Here is a 10,391-nt window from a genome sequence, read left to right on the forward strand (position 1 = left end):
TAACCTTATACCATACACGAAAATCAACTGACGATGTGTTAAACACTTGGATGGAAGACTGAAACCATAAAACTCCTAGAAGAAAATATAGGCAGTAAGTTCCTTGACATTGGTCTTGGAAATGATTGTTTTGGATTCGACACCAAAATCAAAGGCAACAAAAGTAAAAATCAATAACTGTGACTACATCAAACTAAAAAGCTTCTGCATAGCAAAAGAAACCATCAGTGAAATGAAAAGGCGATCTACGGAATGAGAGAAAATATTTGCAAATCATATATCTGCTAAAGGGTTAATATCCAAAATATATAAAGAACTCATACAACTCAAAAGGAAAAAAAATTGATTAAAAAATGGACAAAGAATTTGAACATTTTCCCGAAGAATACATACAACAAACAGGTAGATGAAAAGGTACTCGACATTACTAGTCACCATGAAACACAAATCGAAAGCACAATGAGATATCGCCTCACATCATTTATAATGGTTATTACCAAAAAGCCAAGGAATAACAAATATTGGCAAGGATGCAGAGAAAAAAAACCCCTGTGCATTGTTGGTAGGAATATTAATTGATACAGCTACTATGGAAAATGATATGGATGTTCCTCAAAACATTAATAAGAGAACTATATTTCACTATATTTAAAAATAGAACTATATAATCCAGCAAGCCCACTTTCGTGGATATATCCAGAGGAAATGAAAACAGGATGTTGAACAGATATCTGCACTGCCATGTTCACTGCACCATTTTTCACAATTGTCAAAACATGAAGACAACATGTGTGTCCATCAACAGACGAACGGATAAGAATATGCCATATAAATATACAATGGCATATTATTCTGCCACGAAAAGGAAATCCTGCCATTTGGGACATGGGTGGACCTTGAGGGCGTTGTGCTAAGCCAATAAGTCAGACAGAGAAGGACAAATACCATTATGACCTCACTTATATATGAAATGTAAAAACAAAAACACCATAGCTACAGAGAGCTGATTGGTGGTTGCAAGAGACAGGGAGTTGGGGATGAGCAAAATGGGTAAATGTGGTCAAAAAGTAAAACTTCCAGTTATAAGATAAAGAAGCCCTAGGGATGTAGTGTACAGCATGGTAACTACACTTAACGATTTGTATCGTATATCTGAAAGTTGCTAAGAGAGTTTCCTTAAAAGTTCTGGTCACAAGAAGAAAAATTGTAACTGTGTAGTGATGGATGTTAACTAAACTTACTGTGGTGGTCATTTTGCAGTATACGCATATATCAAATCAATATGCCGCACACCTAAAACTAATGCAATGCTATACATAGATTAGACCTCAATAAAAATATTTAAAAAAAACTTTTTAAAGTAAAATAAGAAGTAAAAGGAAAATTTAAAGTAAGACCCACATTGGAATTTAACTTCCAAAAGAGATATATCTCACAGGTTAAAAAGACATACTGTTAAATGATGGGTTTTATTTTCTATTTTATAATTAGCTAAAGTTTTCAAATGACCGTATTTCAGAATTACTTTTTAGCCTATGGTTAGGCCTCATCCCTTTGACCTAAATGACTGTATCGCTAATCACCATCCATGCTGTGGGATGCGCTGCAGCATTCCCCAAAGAACTTTACCTGTAACTTTGCAAAATGAATATACTCAAACATTATCAATTTTTACTTAGGGCAGACCAACTCCGTAAGTCCCCCTTGGACTTATATACACAGATATCTTCAAGCAAGAGTGGGGATGTTAATCATAGCCTAATTTCTCTTTCCTACAGAGATTCTACTTTATTTAAAAATCTCTTTTTACACTAGTTAGACTCCTGCTTTGTTAGCCAAGTACTTGTGCATGTCTGGCCTTGCAGAAGCTGGGGTGGACTGCAGCATACTAATGAAGGGAATTAGAAGTAGTTTACAAAGCTTGCTGGCTTCTCATTTCTCTGTGATCACCTCCTACCACTGGCTGGGAGAATGGAGATTTTCAGTTCAGGTGGGATAAGTGCTCTAAAACGCTGCGCCCAGAGGAAGGAGCAAATAGGCACATGTTTCCAAACTACTTATGTTATGTTCTACTTTTATGTTCTACTTTTTTTTCATTCTTTGTCCTCTGCATTTTGGTGTTCAAGGATTCTACTGATATATCCCCCAGTTCGGCTTTAAAAAAAGTTCCAGAAAAAAATCTTATCAAGATATGTAAAGGAAATGTTTTTTTTTTAAGAGACCACCAGTCATGTTTGAATTTGATAAAATTGCATAAGAAGCTGTTAGTGTTTCCTTCAGGATAGGAATGAATTGCTTAATATATCCATACTACCTTGAACAATACAATTGCATTGAAATAACTTTGAAATGAAAAAAAAAAGAATAAGAAAAATAAGTTTTGATTTTACCTTCATTTATTCCTTCTTTGCTCCTCTTCCTTTATGCAGACCTGAGTTTCTGACCAGTATTATTTTCCTTCTCTCTAAAGAACTTCCGTTAACATTTCGTGCAAGGCAGGTCTACCGGAAACAAAGTCCCTCACTTTTGGTTTGAGAAAATCTTTATTTTTCCTTCACATTTGAAGGATAATTTCGCCAGGTACAGCATTCTAAGTTGGTGGGGTTTTTTTCCCTCTCTCTTCTCTCTTCTCTCTTCTCTCTCTCTCTCAGCACTTTAAATATTCACTCCATTCTCACTTGCGTGGTTCTGAGGGAGAATTCGGATGTAATTCTCACCTTCGTTCCTCTATAGATGTTTTCTCCTCTGGCTTCTTTCAGGACTTTTTCTTTATCATTGATTGATTTTCTATCATTTGAAAGTGATATGCCAAGGTGTAGGGGGTGTTTTTGTTTTTGGCATTTATTGTGCTTGGTTTCTCTGGGTTTCCTGGATCTGCTTGGCATCTGACATTAATTTGGGGGAAAATCTGTCATCGTTTTAAATATTTCTTCTGTTCCTTCTTCTCCTCTTTTCTGTTATACCTTTTGTAGTTGTCCCATAGTCCTTGCATATTACGTTCTACTTTTTTTCATTCTTTGTTCTCTGCATTTTGGTGTTCAAGGATTCTACTGATATATCCCCCGGCTCAGAGAAGATTTTCCTCAGCTGGGTCCAGTCTGCTAATAAGCTCATCCAAGGCAGTCTTCATTTCTGTTAGTGTTTTTGATCTCTAACATTTCTTTTTGGCTCCTAGGATTTCCATCTCCGCTTACATCACTCATCTGTTCTTTCATGCTGTCTACTTTACCCATTGGAGCCTTAAGCATGTTAATCATAGTTGTTTTAAATTCTGGCTCTGATAAATCCAACATCTCTGCTATGTCTGGTTCTGATGGTTATTTCTTCAAACTGTGGCTTTTGCTATTCGTACGCCTTGTAATTTTTTTCTTGCTAGCCAGACACAATGTGCCAGGTAAAAGGAACTGCTATAAATAGGCCTTTAGCAATGTGATGGTCAGGTGCGGGGAAGGGAAGCCTTCTATAGTCCTATGATTAGGTCTCCATCTTTCAGTGAGCCTGCGTCTCTGGACTTCGAACTTCACAAGTGCTTTTCATTTTTTCGCTCCCCCTTTAGGTGATACAGGATGGTTGGAGTTGGGTGTTTCCTATCCGCAGGTCGGCTAGGCTCTGATAACCCCCCAGCAGGTTAGGCTCTGGTTAACTAGTTTCCCCTGAGGCTAGGCCTCGTTAAGAAAAACACAGTGCTCTGGCATATTTCAAAATGGTCCCATTTCCCCTCACCCTGCTGGAAACCGGAGGAGATTTTTCTCCAATATTTACCGTGGGAATCTGGTCAAGCTCTTGGGAGATAAATCTCACAATATTGTTAGGGCCCCTCCTAGGAGTGGGACCCCCGGCGTTTTTAACTCTCAGAGTCGTCCACGCCGGGCCTCCAGCAGTTTGTCAATTACAGTTCACGTTTCCTGTCTCAGCACTGGTTCCCACGGCGGTTCCAGCCCGTGATTCTCCGCTGTGGTGAGCTGTGACTCCTCACGTCCCCTGCTCTCCAATCCCGGGCCAGCAGTCTACTCTGCATCCTCCCCTCTTAAAGATCCTGGAAGAGTTGCTGATTTTTCATTCTGTTTAGCTTTTTACTTGTTAGGATGGAGGGGGTGGCTCTCAAGAGCCTTACAAGTGGAATTAGTCTCTGGCAGTTTTTCATCTCAACAAACAAATAAGTGGAAGGTATACATGTACATACTTTAAAAGTCGAATAAATAATCCTGCAAGATTTCGAGTCAACAAAGTCGTGGTCTGAACCCCCTCATTCCACATCTGATTCCACTCCCTAGAGGCCACCATTTTCAGGTTGTGATAAGTGCTATGGGGAAAATGAAGGCACTGGAGGGGTTAAGGAGTGCCCTCCTTGTTGGAGGGGATTGCATTTTTAAATTGAAAAATGCAAAATCCTGGGCGCAGCAGTGCCAGGCTGTTCTGGATCACCGCCTCCGTTCCATTGATGTAGAGAAATCCCCTGGGGGTCTTGTTAAGATGCAGATTCCGACTCAGCAGATGTGGGGTGGAATTCGAGACACTGTATTTCTAATGAGCTCCCAGTTGATGCCGATGCTGCTGGTCTACAGATTGCACTCTGAGTAGCGAGGTCCTAGAAAGAGTTAGATCAGGGGGGCTGGAGCGAAATGAGAGAGTGGGCAAGTATACTGAACCGATGTCAGAAAGATTACAGGGACCAGATCTCGCCATGCCTTAAGGCAACTGTAAAGACTTCAGCCGTTATTGTGAATGAGCAGAGGAGTGATGCGATCTGGCGTATGTTTTCAAAGCATCTCTGTACGAGCTGTGTTGAGCATAGACTGTAGGAGGCAAAGGCAGTTAGGAGGCCATTGAATGAATCCAGGTGAGAGATGGCGTGCTGCGGACACGGAGGCAGCAGTGGGAGTGTGGGAAGTAGTTAGCGCCAACCGGGTTTCTGATGGATTGGTTAGAGGACTGAAAGAGAAGAGTTGCTTGAGCACCTGGAAGGATGGAGTTGCTGTTCCTACCCCATCTCTCACATCCGTGTTTTGTCTCCAGTTCCACTGCCACTTCTCTAGTCAAGCCCCATTAATTCTCATTACTGTAATCGCCTTCAAACAGATACTGCAAACGTCTTCCTGAAAAATGGCTTTGTTCAGTCCAGGCCTTTGTAAAGACCTTGCAGTTGCTTAGAGTTCACAGTCTAGCAGGGAAGACTGTTTATAAACTGGCCCTTTCCCACACTGCTGGGTCATCGCTCCCCTTCACGAACCCATTACTCTAGCCCAGGGCTTCACGACCTTCCCCCCATCACGATGTACCAGCTATGGAGGATGAAGAGCTGTGACATATTTGCAAGTTGTGGCACAGCTGCCCTAACACCACCAAGTTGTCTCCCATTCAAACACCTGAATCCACTTTCGTGGATTATATTTTAAACAAGGAAACCATGTGCAAACCTTCCTTTACTGTTTCTTCACGGTTGTTATCACATTGCTTACTTACATCAGTGCTACTCAACTTAAAGTCCATGAGCCAGCAGCATCAGCACCACCTGAGAGCTTAATCAATATGCAAGTTCATGGGCCTTGCCCCAAACTCCTGAATCAGGATCTGAAAGTAGGGCCCAGGAATCTGGGTTTAAGCAAACGCCCCAGGTGATTGTTACACGTGCTAAAGTTTGAGATGTAGCGGATGACATCACTTCCCTATACCGTATTTGAGAACCGCTCACCCCCGGCTGGCTGCGCGTTAGGATTGATTACCTGCAGAGTTTTCAACTAGCGGTGCCGAGGCCCCTGCTGCCGGCAACTCTGATTTAATTGGCTGGAGCAGGATCCAAGTGATTCTAACGTGCGGCCAGGTCTGGGGACCCTGGGAGTCTGGCAGATGGGTCTACGTTCTGTTTCCAGTACACAACCATATTTTCTGCCTTTTGCCGGCCGCCCTACCTGGTGTGTGTGTCCGCGCCATGTGCATGTTGCCAAATCTATCCATTCTTAGGCACAGACGGAGCCCAAACACAGCTTCTTCTCAAATAGGTCTCTGATCTTTTTATTCTCTCAATTTCCAAAGCCACGCTACGTTGTTACTTTTTAAAAATGATACTTCATTCAATGAAAAGTGTTTCTCAAACTGGGTCCTATGGAGAGTATTTGTGTTCTGTCATGTGCTAATATCTGTTGTGGAAAATTGAGAAATACTACATATCACATGATTCCTGCCCATCTCTCCAGGTTTTGCTCCCGTGCCTAAACCACAGCTTCTCAAATCTTATTTTATTATTATTATTTTGTTTACTTATTACATTTTCTTTAATGGAGTTGAAATTCACGTAGTACAAAAGTAACCGTTTAAAAGCGAACAATTCAGTGACATTTAGTACATTCACGGTATTGTATAAACCCCCACTTCTATCTGGTTTTGAAATATTTTCATCACCTCGAAAGGAAAGCCTGCATCCATCACCAGTTGCTCCCCATTTCCACCCAACCCCCAGCCATTAGGCTTGTTATTTCTTCTTACTTTGAATCCATTTGCTGGCCAGAAAATTGGAGATCACGCTTCATCAGGTTGTTGGGAGAAACGAGGCAGGTAATATATGGAAACTGTCCAGCATGGGACACACTGGGTTCCCTATGGAGAAGGTCAGAGCCTTACGCACTCACCTTTAGTCTTCTCATCCTGGTACCTGAGGTATCAGATTCCACAGCACTCGAAAGAAGAAAAAAAGGCTTTGTAAATTCTTTCTTTAAAAAAATTAAAATATATCTTCCTTCTTTTAAAGGTGAAATTAGAGTTACATATAAATACAATTAGCAAAAATCAATATTGAATTTCCCTTTTAAAACTCCTTTTAGAATTATTTTAGATTTATAGAAAAGTAAAGGTCGTACAGAGTTCCTATACACCTTTGTCCAGTTTCCCATATTGTTAACATTTCGCATACCTATGGAACATTTGTCAAAACTAAGAAGTTAATATTGGCACATTTCTATTAATTAAAACCACGGACTATCTGGATCTCACCGGTTTTTCCACTAATGCCCTTTTTCTGTTTCAGGATTCAATCCAGGATCCCACACTGCAGTTAGTCATCACGTCTCCTTAGTGACTTTTGTGAGTTTCCAGCTTTCCTTGTTTTTCATGACCTTGAGGGTTTTAAAGAGTCCTGGTCGGGTATTTTATGGACTGTCCCTCAACTTAGGTTTATCTGATGTTTTTCTCATAATTAGACTGGGGTTATAGGTTTGAGATGACCAGAGATGAAGCGCCCTTCTCATCACATCAGATCGCATTAGGTATTACATGGTACCCACAGAATTCATCACTGGTGATGTTAACCCCGAGTACTTAGATGATGTGGAGTCTGCCAGGTTTTTCCACTGAAAGTTGTTCTCCCCTTTCTAAACTCTGTTCTTTAGAAGTGAGTCGCTATTTTAGCCCCTACACAGTGAGGAGGGAGGATATGGTCCACCTCCTAGAGGACGCAAGATCTATGGATGTTATTTACAACTCATCTATAGGGAAGATTTGTCTCTTCTTTCCATTTATTATTCACTTATCAGTATGGATTTATATTTCTTTTATACTTTGAGTCACAATCCAATACTATGTTATATATTTCGTCACTGAAATTGTTCCAGTTTGGTCACCGGAAGCTCTTTCAGATCGGCTCCTGTGTCCCTTTGACATGTTCCATCTTTTTTCGTGCCCCTCAGTATCTTAGCTTTGGATGGAGAATTTGGTTTTATTCCCCACTTATCCACTGAGTTGCTTTGAGATTACAAATGGTTTCTAGATTGTCAGGCTAAAGTCTACTTTTCTGTTTTTAATTTACCAGACCTGTAACAATACTGTTAACCAGACCTTTCAATGACAATACTATTAAACTCTTACCTTCAAATTCCATTTCATTTTCTAAAACTTTGCTATGGAATTTTCAAACTTAAAGCTAGAGAAAAAAGCGTATCGAAACTCTACATATCCTTCTCCTAGCTTCGACAATTCTCAATATTTTGCTGATCTTGTTTCAACTGTCGCCTTTCTCATGCTCTGCCACTGGAAGACTTTAAAGTAGCGGTCCTCAACCTTTTTGGCACAGGGACCGGTGCTCCTATGAGAATCTAATGCCTGATGATCTCAGACGGAGCTGAGGCGGTGAGGCCAGCAGCGCTGGGGAGCGGCTGCGAATACAGATGAAGCTTCGCTGGCTAGCCTGCCGCTCACCTCCTGCTGCGCGGCCCAGTTCCTAACAGGCCACGGACAGGTACCAGTCCGTGGCCTGGGGTTTGAGGACCCCTGCTGGAAATCCAAGACAGCATATGAATTGCATTCTAAGAGTTCAGTGTCTTTAACAGATAAGGGCCTTTTAAAATACATAACACAAAATAGCTATTATACTTAATAAATCTAATAATTCTTCAATATCCTCTAATACACAGTCCCTATTCAAATCCCCGCCCCCCCCCCCCGTTTTAATAATTAACTTGTTCACATTCGGACGCATCCAAAATCTACTCATTACAGCTCGGAAAAGTCCCTCCTCTTTGCCATCACCTCTTCCCCAACACACTTTTTAAAAGTCCATTTGTTGAAGAAACTGGGTTTTCTGTCCTATCAAATTTCCCTCATTCTGGAGTTGGCTGATTCTATCTTCGGCGTCTTAACATGTCAGTCTGCTCCCTGAACTTCCTGTACATTGGTACTTGATTAGATTCTGTTACATACACATATATTACATATTATACATGTCATATTTATGTAATGTTAAATAATTGTTTACGTATATAGTATATACATATTTTATATAAAATGTTATATAAAAATATCTGCAATATATTTGCGATTATGGATCTCAGTATCTATACCTATCTACGTCAATATATACATATTTGCAAAAATATTTCAGTGCTGGTGAAGTCAACTTCCTAATACAGAAATAGAAGCCATAGTAGAAGCCATATGGTCTGGCTGTCCCACTTACCATTTTGCCTTTTGGGACATCTCTTGCTCCTGGTTTTCGTCCTCTTTGTCTTTGTCATTTTCTTCCTGGCTCCCCTCAGACTCCTCTTCACCTGTTTTGAAGTCATTGTTCTTCAGGGCCCACTGTCACAGGTCCATTTCCTCTAGTCTATAAATGGTCCCTTTTCCCATATTCCTAAGGCTACAGACATTAAAGTCTGTATTTTTGATGCAGACCCTCTCCACAAAGTTCCAAACCCAAATCTCCAGCAACTGATGGGATGTCTGTCACTAGACGTCCTATGAGCATTTCCAACTCACTGTGTCCCAAATACAATTAATTATCCTTCCTTCCAAACAGGTTTCTCATTGTTTTCTTTACCTCAATGACCAGAACCACCATCCAAGACAGAAACCTGAGTCATACTAGATTTTTCCTCACCTGTCCCAAGTCGCCAAGCCACAAAATGTCTATTTCCTCAACATCCTAAGTGTGTCCCCTCTCCTTGCTGCTACAGCCTGAGTTCTAAAATTCAGAAGAAGAGTCTGAATGCATTATCCAGAGTCACACACTACTGAACTGAGCTGGGACTAAAACCTAACCCCATGCTCCAGCATGGAGTACACTGGAATCCTGCAGCCTGTGACAGGCTCCAGATTCTTCGCTGTGCTTTACGTATATCGTCAGTATGGTTGTAGAGGCCGAATTTGGCGGGACGAAGCAGCTAAAAACTTAGGAGTCAGAATATCTGGGTTTGACACCCCCTCTCACCACGGAAAGAGAACAATAGTTGGTTAACTTCTCTGTGCTTTGGTTTCCTCATCTACAAAATTGTATTAATATTTCTACATCTTTTTCCTGAAATCCCCAAAGCTCTGAAGACTGGGGGTTATTGTTTTTATTTTGTTTAAAATAATGTGTTTGGCAGCCAAATCTGACTTGACTCTAAGGATTTGATGACAAAACAGTTAACCCTAGAAATGAAGTGAAAAATATACTATTTTACGTCAGAATGAAGACTGATGAATTTGGGGGTCTCTATCAAAGCTGGGTTCCTACCATAGCTTTTCTGTCATAAAGAAATTAAACATCAGAGACAGAAAAACCCTGCTCAGAACTAAACATTATTCTGAAGCTGGTGTGTGTCAGTCATTTGCATGCAAGTTTCTCGATTTTCTGTATGCATCCATGGTATGCATTTTTTTAAGAACTACAACGATCTGGTCCCAAATGTCAATAGTGCTGAGGCCGAGAAGCCTCACCCTCATCTCTCTCTCTCTCTCTCATGCTCCTATAGCTCCTGCACGTGCCTCTAGCGGTGCATGAATTGCAATTATCATCATTGCACACCTGCCTGCCTCTCCTCCTAGAATGCCAGGTCCCTGGGGGGAGAAACTATGATTTAGCTAAGTGGAATGTAAAGGAGTAAAAAATTGGCTGAATAAATGAACAAATCCTAGGTCCCTCC

This window comes from Rousettus aegyptiacus, unplaced genomic scaffold, assembly GCF_014176215.1.
Source record: "Rousettus aegyptiacus isolate mRouAeg1 unplaced genomic scaffold, mRouAeg1.p scaffold_m13_p_9, whole genome shotgun sequence".
Lineage (NCBI taxonomy): Eukaryota > Metazoa > Chordata > Mammalia > Chiroptera > Pteropodidae > Rousettus > Rousettus aegyptiacus.